At 48.6% G+C, this 17,701-nt stretch overlaps 1 pseudogene; it reads left to right on the forward strand.

Moving 5' to 3' along the window:
* Positions 1-17,701, forward strand: part of LOC118377299 (neuron navigator 3-like) — a 270,177-nt pseudogene that overhangs the window by 141,269 nt on the left and 111,207 nt on the right.

Raw genomic sequence — 17,701 nt, forward strand, 5'->3', positions numbered from 1 at the left:
TTCCATCAATCATTACATGACGTATGGATTGACTCCACCGGGACCAGTCCATTGTCTGCGTTGTGAGTTGGCTTTTTACTCTGAAACAGAAATAATAATAATAAATAATATGCCATTTAGCGGACGCTTTTATCCAAAGCGACTTACAGTCATGTGTGCATACATTCTACGTATGGGTGGTCCCGGGAATCGAACCCACTACCCTGGCGTTACAAGCGCCATGCTCTACCAACTGAGCTACAGAAACAAGAAGATACACGTTTACTCGTCACAGTATGATTTCTGCCACCATAATTTTAGCTGCGTACGAATGTGTGTTTTATTGTCTGTTTGACACACAGTCATGTTTACTATCAACAGATGACTGTCTCCTCTGTGGTTTAAATTCAGTAGGATAGAGCGAGAGGTAGCATCTCGAATGACACCCTAGTCACTATAGAGTACACTACTTTTGACCAGAACCCTACTGTAAGTAGTGCACTATAAAGGGAATAGGTTGTCATTTGGGACTTAATAGAGTCGTTTCCCTAGATGCATTACCACAGGGCCAAGATGTTAATTCTCTGGTTGTGTTGTTTTGACCCTTAGCCATTACCTCACATTGCAATCTAGTCCCTCAAGCTTCCTCAGTCTGCTTCTGTGACAGGTTTATGCGCTGTTGTTAAGTCTCTTTGTCCAGGGATACGATGCCTAATTAAACTCTCATACTCCCCTTTAATTACCAAGCTTTTAGGAGTGTCAGACATAAATGATGTGGATTGGATAGTGGGTAGTGGATAGTGGGGTAGTTTAGATGATGGAATTCCCATGGGGAAATGGGCTTAGCATCTTTCATGAAACAACACAGAGCAGTTCATACTGTTCACCAGGTCTCTCTTTCTCTCTCATTCTTTATTTCTCTTTCTCTCTCTCTCTCTGAAAGCAGATTTTTAAAATGCTGTATCACTCTAAAGAGGCCTGGAGGTTGTCCTGTGTGTTTAGGGCATGAATGAAGGTTTTGTGTGTTTTGCGGACCGGTAATCAAAACTGTATGAACTTCATATAGATATGTTGTAATGGTCATGTGATTAGATCATTTTCTTTGAGATGTGATCATGTTTTTCCAGGACAAAGGCAGATTTGTATAGATTTCACTTCCTCGTAAAGGTCAACGAGTCCATCTGCAAAGTTGGACGTCAGCAACATATTTTCCAGGTCAATTATCTCACTGATAAAACATCCAAATCAAAGTAAAAGTTCCCAGACTCATTGAAGTGTCCAGCTTGACTCAAGGACTGTGGGTGCATTCCGTGCGTGTTACACTGAGCCTTTGAGCCATGCTGATTGGTTAATCTCAGTGTTTAACCAATCAGGAGGTTGTTTGGTTGCAGTACTGAGAAGACCTTGCTCTGTCAGTGTCAGTGTAGTGGACTTTTAGATCCGTTAGCATGCTTTAACGAGTCTCTAATGGAATAATGAGCCTATGGCCTCTCCCCCCTCTGGGACTTATGACTGCGCTCCAGCTGTGGCATCAGAAGTAAACATCCACATTTATCCACAGATGCTGAAGTGTGTATTCTCTTGTGTGTTTCCCTGAGAATACATGTGGTCCTTTCAGCACAACACTAGCTGTGTGTGTGTGTGTGTGTGTGTGTGTGTGTGTGTGTGTGTGTGTGTGTGTGTGTGTGTGTGTGTGTGTGTGTGTGTGTGTGTGTGTGTGTGTGTGTGTGTGTGTGTGTGTGTGTGTGTGTGTGTGTGTGTGTGTGTGTGGCATCTGTTATGGGCATGTCCCAGAGAGAACATAATGGTCCTTTCAGCACAACACAAACACACTACCTAGCAGGACATGTATTTGTGTTGCTCTGTGACTGTTCACGCTTTCTCCTCACCCGCTGTGTTTTCGTCTGCAGGTTGCCAGGGCCGACCAGGGTGTCCGCTGCAGGCAGCGGGGCCCCCAAGGGCCAAGGATCCTCCAACCTCAACAGGAGGAGTCAGAGCTTTAACAGCATCGATAAGAGCAAGCCTCTCCAGTATGCTAGTGGCAATGACAGAGGTAGGTGAACCTAGAATCAGGTAGAAGCAGGTCTGAGCCATATGAGCCGAGCCAAACCAAACTGTTCTAATCTAGCCTGGTTACACGGTTGCTGGCACCTTGATGAAAAAGACACAATGTAAAACCAGCGCAGTTTGATTAGGATCGGCACAATAGTGTGAAGATGGGGATATGCCGTGTCTAAACTCACCTTCCATAAGGTTTAAACAGGATAAGGAAAACCTCTAGTGTCTTAGAATTCATTATCTTACCCCTGCGTTTCTACAGCTGTTTTCCTCAGGGTCTGTCAGTAGCTTTCAGCATTTATATTTTGGAGCGCATGGTCCACAACACGCACTAGGTGGCGCCACTGATAAACACAGTGGACTGGACAGAGCAGCACCCGCCAGCACACTCCACATGAACCAGTCTGCTGAATCAGATCAGCAGTGTAGTTGACTAGACTTGTAGGGTATTCCTTTAGGGAGAAGGCAAGACAGTGCATTTCACAGCATGGCGAGTGGTAGTGGTTAGACTGCAGAGCTGTGGGGCTGAATCACACCACGCTCCACCAAGCATAATAACCTGCCATGATGACAGATTTTGTCACACACTCACTTTCCTTATTTTATTATTGTCATATTACTTTTATCCGAAAGTAAGTGGATGAAATGATTTGTCTGTGTCCCGAATGGTAGCCTGTTCCCTATATAGTGCACTACTTTTGACCAGGGCCCTATGGGCTTGCGGAAAAATAGGCTTCAACAAGGCTCTTCTTTTCTTAACGACCCCCTACCTAGTGGCTCTTTAAGCTTACATTATGTTCGTAGATATTGAACATTTGTCTCTCAGTATTTTTCAATGATCGTACAGTGTTGGTACCATTCCCTTTACATTCACATCTCCCTTCATCCCTCTGTCACTATCACAGAGTAATGGTCGTCAATGGAGTAACGGTCGTCGGTGGAGTAACGGTCGTCTGTAGAGTTACGGTCGTCGGTAGAGTTATGGTCGTCAATGGAGTAACGGTCGTCTGTAGAGTTACGGTCGTCGGTAGAGTTATGGTCGTCAATGGAGTAACGGTCGTCTGTAGAGTTACGGTCGTCGGTAGAGTTATGGTCATCAATGGAGTAATGGTCGTCAATGGAGTAACGGTCGTCGGTGGAGTAACGGTCGTCTGTAGAGTTACGGTCGTCGGTAGAGTTATGGTCGTCAATGGAGTAACGGTTGTCGGTGGAGTAACGGTCGTCGGTAGAGTTATGGTCGTCGGTAGAATTATGGTCGTCAGTAGAGTAACGGTCGTCGGTGGAGTAACGGTCGTCGGTAGAGTTATGGTCGTCGGTAGAGTTATGGTCGTCAGTAGAGTTATGGTCGTCGGTAGAGTAACGGTCATCGGTAGAGTAACGGTCATCGGTAGAGTTATGGTCGTCGGTAGAGTTATGGTCGTCGGTAGAGTTATGGTCGTCGGTAGAGTTACGGTCGTCGGTAGAGTTATGGTCGTCGGTAGAGTTATGGTCGTCGGTAGAGTTATGGTCGTCGGTAGAGTTATGGTCGTCGGTAGAGTTATGGTCGTCGGTAGAGTTATGGTCGTCGGTAGAGTTATGGTCGTCGGTAGAGTTATGGTCGTCAGTAGAGTTATGGTCGTCGGTAGAGTAAAATGGTCGGAGGTAGAGTCCATGGTCAGTGGGTAGAGTTATGGGTCGGTAGAAAATGGTTAAGAGTGTAGAGTTAAGGCCAGTCGTAGGGAGTTAGGGCTGTCCTCTTCCGGTAGAGTTATGGTCGTCAGTAGAGTTATGGTCATCTGTAGAGTTATGGTCGTCAGTAGAGTTATGGTCATCTGTAGAGTTATGGTCATCTGTAGAGTTATGGTTGTCGGTAGAGTTATGGTCTCTCGGTAGAGTTATGGTCTCAGTAGAGTTATGGTCTCTCGGTAGAGTAACTCTCTCTCTGTCTCTCTCTGTCTCTGTAGAGTTATGGTCTCTGTCTCTCTCTGAGTTATGGTCTGTCAGTAGAGTAATGGTCTCTCAGTAGAGTTATGGTCTGTAGAGTTATGGTCTCTCAGTAGAGTTATGGTCATCTGTAGAGTTATGGTCTCTGTAGAGTTAGGTCTCTCTCTCTCTAGAGTTCGGTCGTCAGTAGAGTTATGGTCTCTCTGTAGAGTTATGGTCTCGGTAGAGTTATGGTCGCTCGGTAGAGTTGTGGTCTCTCGGTAGAGTTATGGTCTCGGTAGAGTTATGGTCTCTCTGGTAGAGTTATGGTCGTCGGTAGAGTTATGGTCGTCGGTAGAGTTATGGTCTCTCTCTGTCTCTGTCTCTCTCTAGAGTTATGGTCTGTCGGTAGAGTTATGGTCTCTCAGTAGAGTTCTGGTCTCTCTCGGTAGAGTTATGGTCTCTCGGTAGAGTTATCTCTCTCTCAGTAGAGTTATGGTCGTCAGTAGAGTTATGGTCGTCAGTAGAGTTATGGTCGTCAGTAGAGTTATGGTCTGTTAACAGAGAACAACAGTTACCAACCATGAACAGACCCGGTAGACCCTGTTATGGCCAGAGCCAGTAGATTTACACAAGTTATGGTCCCATTTGCCCAGACCTGTTGTAGAGTTATTGCACCCTATTCCCTTTATAGTTAACTACTTTTAGCACGGCCCATAGAGTTATGGTCTATATATTGAATAGATGTTTTGGGACAGTAGATAATCCCCCCATCCAGAAAGAGTTAAGGTTTTCTGTTTCCTCAGTTATGGCCCCGATTAAACCATTACTCACAGAGTTACCACCTAAACAGAGTCATGTCTCCCCTGGTAGAGTTATGGTCTTTCTTGGTGTTTGTGTTGTTTGTCTGTCTCCCTCTCTCTCACTAGACTGGTTATGGTCTGTCTCCCCTCCCTCTCAGTAGATAAAACACCAAGAAGGGAGACTGTTATCAGTCATAAAACAGTGGAGTATGTTGTCTGTCTCCTCCCTCTCACTACCCACTGGCAGTATGTTGTCTGTGTCCTCAGTCTCTACCCACTGGCAGTATGTTGTCAGTCTCCTCTCTCTCACTACCCACTGAGCAGTAGGTCTGTCTCCTCTTCTACCCACTCAGTATGTTGTCTCATGCTCCTCCATCACTCTCTCTGTCTCTCTCTCTCTACCCACTGGCAGTATGTTGTCTGTCTCTCCCTCTCTCTATATGGCATATATATATGTCTCCCTCCTCTCACTATATATATGTTCCTCTGTAACAGAGAACAACAGTCTACCAACCATGAACAGACCCCGGTCTCTCTCACTACTCACTGGTTTATTTTGCCAGAGCCAGTCCACTCAGATTTACCAAGTGCCTTCACTGTCCCCTGTGTCCCATTTGCCCAGACCTGTATGTGGGGGTCTGTCTCCTTTATAGTTAACACTACCCACTGGCAGTATGTTGTCTGTCTCTCTTCTCACTACCCACTGGCAGTATATGTCTGTCTCCCCTCTCTCTCACTAGTCAACTGGCAGTATGTTGTGCACTACTGGCAGTATGTTGTGTCATTTGGGACAGTATGTTGTCTGTCCCCCATCTCACAGAAAGGGAGTGAAGGTTTTTCTGTTTCCCTACCCCCTGCTCACCTCACTGGCAGTATGTTACTTCTCTCTCATTACCACCTAAACAGAGCTAATGTCTCCCTGGAGCAGTCAACTCCATGGCAGAGTTCTTGGTGTTTGTCACTGGCAGTTATGTCTGTCTCCTCTCTCTCACTACCCACTGGCAGTATGTTGTCTGTCTCCCTCTCTCTCACTACTCACTGGCACTTATGTTGTCTGTCTCCTCCCTCTCACTACCCACTGGCAGTATGTTGTCTGTCTCCCCCCTCTAACAACCCACTGGCAGTATGTTGTCTGTCTCCTCCTCTCACTACCCACTGGCAGTATGTTGTCTGTCTCTCCTCTCACTACTCACTGGCAGTATGTTGTCTGTCTCCCTCTCTCACTACCCACTGGCAGTATGTTGTCTGTCTCCCCTCTCTCTCACCCACTGGCAGTATGTTGTCTGTCTCCCTCCCTCTCACTACCCACTGGCAGTATGTTGTCTGTCTCCTCCCTCTCACTACCCACTGGCAGTATGTTGTCTGTCTCCCTCCTCACTACCCACTGGCAGTATGTTGTCTGTCTCCCTCCTCTCACTACCCACTGGCAGTATGTTGTCTGTCTCCCCCCTCTCACTGGCAGTATGTTGTCTGTCTCCCCTCCCTCTCACTGGCAGTATGTTGTCTGTCTCCTCTCCTCTCACTGGCAGTATGTTGTCTGTCTCCCCTCCTCTCACTTGCAATGGCAGTATGTTGTCTGTCTCCCTCTCTCTCACTACTCACTGGCAATATGTTGTCTGTCTCCCCCTCTCTCAGAACCACTGGCAGTATGTTGTCTGTCTCTCCTCCCTCTCATGGCAGTGTATGTTGTCTGTCTCCCCTCTATCACTACCCACTGGCAGTATGTTGTCTGTCTCCCTCCTTCTCACTGGCAGTATGTTGTCTGTCTCCCTCTCTCTTACTGGCAGTATGTTGTCTGTCTCCCCTCCCTCTTCACTGGCAGTATGTTGTCTGTCTCCTCTCTCACTACTCACTGGCAGTATGTTGTCTGTCTCACTGGCAGTATGTTGTCTCTCCCCTCCTACTCACTGGCAGGATGTTGTCTGTCTCCCTCCTCTCACTGGCAGTATGTTGTCTGTCTCCCCTCCTTCTCACTGGCAGTATGTTGTCTGTCTCCCCTCCCTCTTACTGGCAGTATGTTGTCTGTCTCCCCTCCTACTCACTGGCAGTATGTTGTCTGTCTCCCCTCTCACTACTCACTGGCAGTATGTTGTCTGTCTCCCCTCTCACTACTCACTGGCAGTATGTTGTCTGTCTCCCCCCTCACTACTCACTGGCAGTATGTTGTCTGTCTCCCCTCTCACTACTCACTGGCAGTATGTTGTCTGTCTCCCCTCTCTCTCACTACTCACTGGCAGTATGTTGTCTGTCTCCCCTCCCTCTTACTGGCAGTATGTTGTCTGTCTCCCCTCTCTCTCACTGGCAGTATGTTGTCTGTTTCCCCTCCCTCTTACTGGCAGTATGTTGTCTGTCTCCCTCTCACGACTCACTGGCAGTATGTTGTCTGTCTCCCCTCTCACTACTCACTGGCAGTATGTTGTCTGTCTCCCCTCTCTCTCACTACTCACTGGCAGTATGTTGTCTGTCTCCCCTCCCTCTCACTGGCAGTATGTTGTCTATCTCCCTCTCCCTGTCTCACTGGCAGTATGTTGTCTATCTCCCCTCACTCTCACTGGCAGTATGTTGTCTATCTCCCTCCTCACTACTCACTGGCAGTATGTTGTCTATCTCCTCCTCTCACTACTCACTGGCAGTATGTTGTCTATCTCCCCTCCTCTCACTACTCACTGGCAGTATGACCCTAGCTAATTGCATGGTGTACATGAAGAGACAGTCTGCTGCTTGTCTATCAGTCTCTAGTCCAGTGTTAAACTCAGTAGTCATGTCCATGCTCATGAATCAGCCTAGCATTTAATGTTGTACTTAATGAAATCCTTAATCTTGATGTCAGGTCTGTTTTAATGTGTGTGATCCAGAATGTTTTGTGTATATCTATTGTTTTCTTTGTATGTCTCAACACATTTCCAATCTATTTTAATCAGCCTGTGTAACCCATGGCCAGTATGTCGCTCTCCTCAACCATTTGTCAATGGAGGGAGTTATGTCTGGGAGTGATTGTCTGTCCCAGCCTAAGGACTCAACTTTAGGCCCACTGTAAATAAGAGGCCTCCTCCTCATCCCTGCGAGGGTGGAGGCTTTAGATTTGGGGTCAAATCAAACAATTCCAAGGAAATGTCAGAAATTTCAATGATGTCCAAACCTTCTCACAACCCACTGGCAGTATGTTGTCTAGTCATGGCAGAAGAGCCTGTCTCCCTCATGTAACTACTCACTGGCTATGTTGTCTGTCTCCCCCTTCTCACTGGCAGCATGTTGTCTGTCTCCCATCCCCAAATGACTTGCAACCTACTGGCAATTGTTGTCTGTCTATCTCCTGGCAGTAGTGTGCCATCTGGGGACACTTCCACTGGCAGTATGTTGAAAATGAGGGCAGGCTGGCAGATATGGGACTTCTGTTATCCCCAAGAGGATTTACTCACTCACTGTGTTGTCTGTCTGTGTGTGTGTGTGTGTGTGACTCACTGGCAGTATGTTGTGTGTCTCCCCTCCCTCTGTACTGGCAGTATGTTGTGTGTCTCCCCTGTCTCACTGGTGTATGTTGTGTGTCTCCCCTCCCTCTCACTGGGGTGTGTTGTCTGTGTCCTCCTGTCACTGGGAGGGGTATGTGTGTCTGTCTCCCCTCCCTCACTGGCAGAATGTTGTCTGTCTGTCCCTCTCACTGGCAGTATGTTGTCTGTGAGCCCTCTCACTGGCAGTATTTTGTGAGGTCTCCGCCCAGCACTGGCAGATGTTGTCATTCTCACCTCCCTCTCAGTGGTTGTGAAAGAAAGTTGTCTGTCTCTCCGTTGGTGGCGTCAGCCGGTGCTATGAAATGTCATCCTTCGGGCCCCTGTTATCTTTAAAACACTGAATGGCAGTATGTTGTCTGTCTCTCCTCTCGAAGGTGGCGATTGGAATTTCTGTTGCCCAACTTTCCCTCTCACTGGCAGTATGTTTGTCTGTCATGGTGTGAAGGCTCCCTCTGTCACCCTCTCACACTGGCAGTATGGTTGTAGATGTAAGGGTTAAGTGGAGATTCTTAAACGCTCACACTCATACACATACACATACACACACACACACACACACACACACACTGGCAGTATGTATGTTGTCTGTCTCCCCTAAAGAGATCTCACTACTAACTGGCAGTATGTTGTCTGTCACAGACTGACTCGTTCTCACAGGCAGTATTTTGTCTGTGGCCCACTCTCTCATACCCACTGAGTATGTTGTCTTTCTCCCTCTCTCTCACTACCCACTGGCAGTATGTTGTCTGTCCCCTCCTCACTCTCACTGGCAGGATTGTCTGTCTCCCCCTCTATCACTAGAGAGAATCACTGGCAGTATGTTGTCTGTCTGAGGCTTCTCACTGGCAGTATGTTGTCTGTCTCCCCCTGTGCTTACTGACTGGCAGTAGTTGTCTCCTCTCACTGGCAGTATGTTGTCTGTCTAATCTCTCATAAACCCACTGGCAGTATGTTGTCTGTCTCCCCCTCCTTCTCACTGGCAGTATGTTGTCTGTCTCCCCCTCTCTCACTCCCTTCTACTGGCAGTATGTTGTCTGCATGTCCCCTCTAACTACCCACTGGCAGTGACATGTCAATGTCTGTCTACACTACATGCTCAAAATGTATGTTGTCCTTGCCTCAAACATCTCATGGCAATATGTTGTCTGAGCATCTACTACTCACTGGAGTTGGTCCCCACTTTGCTGTTATAACAGCCCCACTCTCACTGGCAGTATGTTGTCTTTCCACTACTCTCACTGGCAGTATGTTGGGACTTGCTTCCATCTCACTGGCAGTATGTTGTCTTCCCTTCCTCTCACTGGCAGTATGTTGTCGAACCTGAAAAACAGCTCACTGGCAGTATGTTGTCTATCTCCCTCCTCCACTACTCACTGGCAGTATGTTGTCTATCTCCCCTCCTCTCACTGGCAGTATGTTGTCTATCTGGCCTCCCTCTCACTGGCAGTATGTTGTCTGTCTGCTCCCTCTCACTGGCAGTATGTTGTCTATCTCCTCCCTCTCACTGGCAGTATGGTGTCTGTCTCCTCTCTCACTGGCAGTATGTTGTCTGTCTCCTCCCTCACTGGCAGTATGTTGTCTATCTCCTCCCTCTCACTGGCAACTCACTGGCAGTATGTTGTCTATATTTCCCACTCAATGGCACTTCTATCACCTGTGGTTCCTCACTGGCAGTATGATCCGGGGGAGCTAATTGCATGGTGTACATGAAGAGCAGTCTGCTGCTTGTCTATCAGTCACTAGTCCAGTGTTAAACAGGAGTCATGTCCATGCTCATGAATCAGCCTGGTACAGCATTTAATGTTGAACTTAATATTGCAATTCCACTCCTTAATCTTGATACAGGTCTGTTTTAATGTGTGAGATCCAGAATGTTTGTGTATATCTATTGTTTTCTTTGTATGCAGCTCAACACATTTCCAATCTATTTTAATCAGCCTTGTGTACCAAATCGCCAGTCGCCAGTCGCCAGTCGCTCTCCTCAACCATTTGTCAATGGAGGGAGTTATGTCATTGGGAGTGAGAGATTGACCCCAGCCTAAGGACTCAACTTTAGGCCCACTTTTCCTCCTCACAGGGTGGAGGCTTTAGATTTGGGGGTCAAATCAAATAATCCTTAAGGAAATGTCAATGAAATTTCAATGATGCAGCCAAACCTTTAGCAAAAGACAGGGAATTGAGAGTCTAGTCATGGCAGAAGAGCCTGTCTGAAGAGATCATGTAAAAGCAAGAGCTACAGGCTGTGCAGGCCAGCTCAGGGTGACAGGATCTGCATCCCCAAATGATCAACATTGCCTATTAAGTGCACTATATAGGAGAGTGCCATTGGGGACACTTCCAGCTGTCCAAAGGTCAGAGAAAATGAGGGCAGGCTCACAGATATAGGGACTTGGGGTTGTGGTGTTTATTACAAGAGGATTTACTCAGCTCACGTGTGTGTGTGTGTGTGTGTGTGTGTGTGTGTGTGTGTGTGTGTGTGTGTGTGTGTGTGTGTGTGTGTGTGTGTGTGTGTGTGTGTGTGTGTGTGTGTGTGTGTGTGTGGGTGTGTGTGTGGGTGTGCATTGTGGGGTGTGTGTTCATTTGGGAGGGTCAGTGTGTTTGGGGAGGTATCAATGTATTGTGTGTTTCCAATGCCACACGATGGGTGTTTGATTTTCTGAGCAGCAGATTGAGGGTCCAGCGCCCAGCCAGCAGAAGTGACATTTCACTCTCAGGGGAAGTAAGCCTGGCAAGAAAGTGTTGCAAGGGGTAACGCCAAGTCTCTACTTTCTGGGGCGTTTGCAGAGCCGATTGGTATGAAATGTCATTTCGGGCCCCTGTTATCTTTAAAGACATGGTTAGATTTGGAGCTGGCACTGCACATACTGAATCCCAAACACTTCGGCCATCATTCACAATCTTATCACAGTGTTGCCCGCGACTCCGACAAAGAAATCAAATCAAGCGTGGAATTTCTGTTGCCCAATGGCTGTTTCCATGTGGTGAAGGCAAGCCTGTCACCCTATCACAAGAATGACTGGGCTTCTTAGATCTAAGGGTTTCTCTTAAACGCTCACCACACACTCCCCCTCCCTCCACACACACACACACACACACACACACACACACACACACACACACACACACACACACACACACACACACACACACACACACACACACACACACAGGCTGGTCTTTAAAGAGATGACTCTCCCGTGTGCCAGCTACATGTTCCTCCCACAGACTGACACTCTTACAGGCGTCGTAAGGTTTTAAAGGCTGTGGCCCAGATCATAAGCTGATTCTGTTCCGAGGCCTCCGTCGCGGCAGCTAAAGCCCTTCCCTTGCCTCTGGGGAAAATACTCCTTCTCTCCTAGAGAGAATCACGGTTTCTCAGGCTGAGGCTGCGTCCCTGGAAAGGCCACCAGTTCAGCTATATTGTTGTGCTTATGACTCAGCATAGATAGAATTCCACCATGCAGGTTTGAAAATAATGTGGTTCCATTCTAGCATCCTTTAAGAAGTACTGTCTCCTATGGAGAGTAGAGCTGAATGAGGAGATGGAGAGGACAGGCACTTCTATATTGTGAATGTGAATCCCAGCATGTCCCTCTGTTTGACACTACATCAATCCAGTCTCTCCTTTCTACACTACATGCTCAAAATTTATGTAGACACCTTGCTCTCAAACATCTCATTCCAAAATCTCCTGAGCATTAATATGGAGTTGGTCCCTCCTTTTCTGTTATAACAGCCCCCACTCTTCTGGACCTTTCCACTACATGTTGGAACATTGCTCCTTGCTTCCATCATCTAGAATGTCAGATTTCCCTTCACTGGAACTCTCTCCCTAGTCCGAACCTGAAAAACAGCCCCAGACTATTATTCTCTCCTCCACCAAACTTTACAGTTGGCACTATGCATTCGGGCAGGTAGTGTTGTTCTCTCCCCTCTCTCTCCATCACCTCTCCTTCTCTCAAAAACTGTTGCTCTCCTTCTCTCCTGGTTTGGAACTCTCATACGCTCTCCTTCGCATCTCCTTCTCCCCCCCTCCCTCTCCCTCTCTCCCCTTAACTGAGGACAGACAACTCTCTAGTGAGTTTGCAACTGAGGACAGACGATCTTTCTCGCAATGCACTTCAACACTCTGTGGTTCTGTTCTGTGAGCTTCTGTATCCTACCACTTCGTGGCTGAGCTGTTGTTGCTTGTAAACATTTCCACTTCACTAACAGAACTTACAGTTGACCGGGGAGAGCAGGGCAGAAATTTCGAACTTACTTGACAGTGCCACGTTGAAAGTCACTGAGCTCTTCAGTAAGGCCATTCTACCTCCAATGTTTGTCTATGGAGATTGCATGGCTGTGTGCTCGATTGTATACACCTGTCTCCGGGTGTGGCTGAAATAGCCAAATCCACTCATTTGAAGGGGTGTCCACATACTTTTGTACATACAGTATATTGTATAATCCTTAAGGTTGCAATGCATTTCCTATCACTCTCTCCCCTTGGTAGAAAGTAGGAGTACAGTATTAATGTATCTCCATGGAAAGCACAGTGTAGGGGCTGGGAGGCGTCTGCTAAGGGATTGATGATGATCTGAACACCCACTCGAGAGGAGAAATGGGGTCCTTCAGAAGGTCAGAGCCACTGCTCCGGCTAACGGGACCATCGGTTGTCTCACGCTCCTGACGGATGGGTGTGCTCCTTGTGTCTGTCTAGTGTAGCGCCGACACGTCAGTGTGTGTGTGTGTGTGTGTGTGTGTGTGTGTGTGTGTGTGTGTGTGTGTGTGTGTGTGTGTGTGTGTGTGTGTGTGTGTGTGTGGGTGGGTGTGGGTGTGTGTGGGTGGGTGTGTGCTGTGCATTCTGAAACACCCCGGTTCATTTGAAACCGAGTATACAGTTGTTTTATTAATGTATCAACCTATTCTTGCTTTCCAATGCCACACTAGTAAATGTTTTTATTTTCTGTTGGCATTAGACACCTGCCAAGTTACCAGGCAGCTTTGGCCCAGGGGGGAATTGCCTGGCATCCCACTGTCACAAGGGGAAACGGCAACAGTTTTAGGTTTTGCAGAATCAATTGCTGAGTCAATGTTTTGCTTGAGTGTGCAGCAGGCTGCACTGCTGCACTAGGATCTCTGTTTGCAGTGGGAAAGATTTGGAGAGCCACTGCCGATCTGCTCTGTTTCTCTTTGTTCCTACCTCCTCTCTCCCCCCTCCTTCCTCCAATCCCCCTCTCCTAGCAGAGAGAGCTCACCCTTTCTATGTCTCTCCTCCAGAAAATCTCCTCTCTGACCCATCCCAACTCTCTCTCTCTTCTCTCTCTCTCTCTCTCTCCCCCCTCTCCTCTCACCCCTATTTCTCTCACCCCCTCTCTCTCCCCTTCTCTCCTCCTCCCCTCTCTCTCCTTCTCTCTCCCCTCTCTCCTTTTCTCTCCCCTCTCTCCTTCTCTCCCTCTCTCTCCTTCTCTCCCCTCTCTCCTCTCTCTCTCCCTCCTCTCTCCCTCTCTCCTTCTCTCCCCCTCTCTCCTCCCTCTCTCTCTTTCTCTCACCCTCTCTCCTTCTTCTCACCCCCTCTCTCCTTCTCTCCCCCCTCCTTCTCTCCCTCTCCTCCTTCTCTCTCCCCTCTCTCCTTCTCTCACCCTCTCTCTCCTTCTCTCACCCTCTCTCCTTCTCTCCCCTCTCTCCTTCTCTCCCCTCTCTCCTTCTCTCCTTCTCTCCCCCTCTCTCCTCTCCCCTCTCTCTCTCCCTCTCTCTCCTTCTCTCACCCCCTCTCTCTCCTTCTCTCCCCCTCTCTCTCCTTCTCTCCCCCTCTCTCTCCTTCTCTCCCCCTCTCTCTCCTCTCTCTCTCCCTCTCACCCTCTCTCCTTCTCTCCCCCCTCACCATCTCTCCCCTCTCTCCTTCTCTCTCCCTCTCTCTCCCCTCTCTCCTTCTCTCTCCTCTCTCTCTCTCCTTCTCTCACCCTCTCTTCTTCTCTCCCTCTCTCCCCCTCTCTCTCTCCTTCTCTCCCCCTCTCTCTCCTTCTCTCCCCCCTCTCTCCTTCTCTCCCCTCTCTCCTTCTCTCACCCTCTCTCCTTCTCTCTCCCTCTCTCCTTCTCTCACCATCTCTCTCCTTCTCTCCTTCTCTCTCCTTCTCTCCCCTCTCTTCTTCTCCCTGCTTGTGCTCATGTAATAGAAGCGTGAATGTGACAGTGTAGTGGATCCTGGGCCGGGTTCAACAACATCTTTGAGACACCAGTGTGACGCCAATGGAAAGCTCCGATGTGATGGACTACTCTGGTCATACCTGTCGTTGGGGAAGAACCTCTGCTTTTATATCATAGAGTGCTACTTTTGAGAGTGTTTTTACTGCAATGATGGTTCTTCTGTCAAAGTGCCAGAGGCTGTAGATCACAGGTGTCAGACTCATTTCACGGAGGGCCGAGTGTCTCCTCCTTTGTATTTGATTGATGAATTCAGGTCACTAATTAGTAAGGAACTCCCCACACCTGGTGGTCTAGGGCTTCAATGAATGTACAAATGTACATCTGCAGGCACTAGGCCCTCCATGGAATGAGTTTGACACCCTGTTGTAGATGACTCAATGATGATGAATATTTGGCTCTACATAGAAAGTACCTGCCATTTCATTGTCAATCCAAATTGTTCTCTCAGTATATATGAGACCACATGTGCATGTATTGATCCAGTTGTGTTCCTGAGACAGTTGATGTAACTGTGTGTCTGTTTATTTGTCTCCTTTGCAGAATCGGCGAAGAGCATCCTCTGCCTTGCAGCATGAACGGAGGTGCCCAAGTGCCCATCAGCCTCAGCGGGCAGCAGCTGGCCTCTGCCATCCCCTCCCCACCGCCGGCAAGTCCTGGCGCAGCAAGTCCATGAACATGAAGCACAGTGCCACCTCCTCCATGCTCTCGGTCTCCACCTCGCCTCTCCTCGCCCACCCCACCCCCTGCCTCCGACCGCCTACGGCCCCCATGACTGAGGCGCCCAAGTCGGGCTCTGTCGCTGGCGCTCCCAGAGATCCATGCTGGACAAGTTCCGGATGATCAACCCTCGCTCGGCCTCGCGGACTTCACCGTCGGTGGCCGAGATGGCCTTGCAGGAGGAGGATGACATGTCGGAGTACGGCGAGGAAGGGCTAAGCATAACGGAGTCAATGTCGCCAATGTGTACTAGCAGCAGCAACAGCACCAAGCAGCTGGCCAAGACTGCCTCGCCCTCCCTGGCAGCAGCCAATAAGGGCTGTGTGAAGGGCCTGCCGCCCTCCAGCGGCGGCAGCAATAAGTCCCTGCCCCAGCCCAAAGAAAAGGAGGATAAGAGCAGGAGCAAAGGAGGCAAGGCCAGCACCCTCCCAAAGAGGAACAACGGGAACCCATGGTGGATCCATCCAAGAAGACCTCTAAGATCGCCAGCCTCATCCCCAAAGGGAGGCAAGCCTGCAGCAGGCAAGAAGGACAGCGCCATCCCCCTACCTCCAGTGGAATCCCCAAGCCTGGGCTCAAGGCCCCTCGGCTACGGGAAGCCGGCCGGCGGTCAAGCCCAGACCCAGGCCCAGGCCACCCAGGGTGGTAGTGGAGGGGGCAGGGAAGGGGACAAGGCCAAGGTGGTTAAAGGGGGCCAGGGGGCTACTACATGCAGCAGCGCTCCCTGGGGGACTGGAGGGCCGGCGGAGCAACATGGTGTCTTCCACCAGCACCTCTGCCCTGTCCCAGCCCCCCGGGGCCATGGGGGAACGGAGCGGTGCAGCTCCCCAGCAGCAGCAGCACAACCACCCCAACACAGCCACCGTCGCCCCCTTCATGTATAGGTGAGACTGTCTGTGTCTGTGTCTGTGTACGTGCCTGCGATCGTTTTGTTTGACAATGGGGCTGGGGTATAATGCAGTGGTCTGGCGAAGGTCTCTAATGATTGGTGTGTTCATAAGCTATGACGTGTTTTTATATTAGCTAGTTACACCATACCACGAGTAACCTGGGGGAGTAATCCCATCAAGCCAAGAATCCTCATCTGACAGCCTTTGTCTTCAAGACTGTTAACAGACAGGGCTTTGTAGGATGTTCACTTAAAATACAAAGAAAAATACACAATCAAATCACAATTACCCAAAATTAGCCTTCCTCAGCTCTGGTGCACAGCCTTCCCTCCTTGGTGCCCCTTCCCCCAGCTCTCCAAACTAACCTCAGCAGGTTGTTAGAATGACAGTCCAAACGAACCTCAGCGGGTTGTTAGAATGACAGTCCAAACGAACCTCAGCAGGTTGTTAGAATGACAGTCCAAACGAACCTCCGGGTTGTTAGAAATGAACTAACCTCAGCAGGTTGTTAGAATGACAGTCCAAACGAACTCAGCGGGTTGTTAGAATGACAGTCCAAACTAACCTCAGCAGGTTGTTAGAATGACAGTGAACCTCACAGTCCAAATGAACCTCAGCAGGTTGTTAGAATGACAGTCCAAAGTCCAATGACAGAACCTCAGCGGGTTGTTAGAATGACAGTCCAAACTGAACCTCAGCAGGTTGTTAGAATGACAGTCCAAACGAACCTCAGCAGGTTGTTAGAATGACAGTCCAAATGAACCTCAGCAGGTTGTTAGAATGACAGTCCAAACTAACCTCAGCAGGTTGTTAGAATGACAGTCCAAACGAACCTCAGCAGGTTGTTAGAATGACAGTCCAAACTAACCTCAGCAGGTTGTTAGAATGACAGTCCAAATGAACCTCAGCAGGTTGTTAGAATGACAGTCCAAACTAACCTCAGCAGGTTGTTAGAATGACAGTCCAAACGAACCTCAGCAGGTTGTTAGAATGACAGTCCAAATGAACCTCAGCAGGTTGTTAGAATGACAGTCCAAACTAACCTCAGCAGGTTGTTAGAATGACAAACTAACCTCCAATGACAGTCCAAACGAACCTCAGCAGGTTGTTAGAATGACAGTCCAAACTAACCTCAGCAGGTTGTTAGAATGACAGTCCAAACTAACCTCAGCAGGTTGTTAGAATGACAGTCCAAACGAACCTCAGCAGGTTGTTAGAATGACAGTCCAAACGAACCTCAGCAGGTTGTTAGAATGACAGTCCAAACTAACCTCAGCAGGTTGTTAGAATGACAGTCCAAACTAACCTCAGCAGGTTGTTAGAATGACAGTCCAAACTAACCTCAGCAGGTTGTTAGAATGACAGTCCAAACGAACCTCACTACCTCCATGTCCTGATGTCTATGCCTGCAGCATTACCCCAAGGCCCTCTGTTCCACCTGACGTAGTTCAGCTGAACTTGTGTCTGAACCGTCCATCATTTGGGTGTTTATATGCAGCAAATGTCCCTTCTTTGCCACTTGATTTCGGCGAAGGAGTTCAACTTTGTTGAGAACGATACAAAAATGATTTATTTGGACAGTTTAGAGACTCGTTGTTAGTGGAATTGAGGGGGAATTATTGGGCATGTTTGTCTAAAAATGTCCCCTTCTACA

The sequence above is a fragment of the Oncorhynchus keta genome, unplaced genomic scaffold (assembly GCF_023373465.1).
Source record: "Oncorhynchus keta strain PuntledgeMale-10-30-2019 unplaced genomic scaffold, Oket_V2 Un_contig_3968_pilon_pilon, whole genome shotgun sequence".
In the NCBI taxonomy this organism is placed as follows: Eukaryota; Metazoa; Chordata; class Actinopteri; order Salmoniformes; family Salmonidae; genus Oncorhynchus; species Oncorhynchus keta.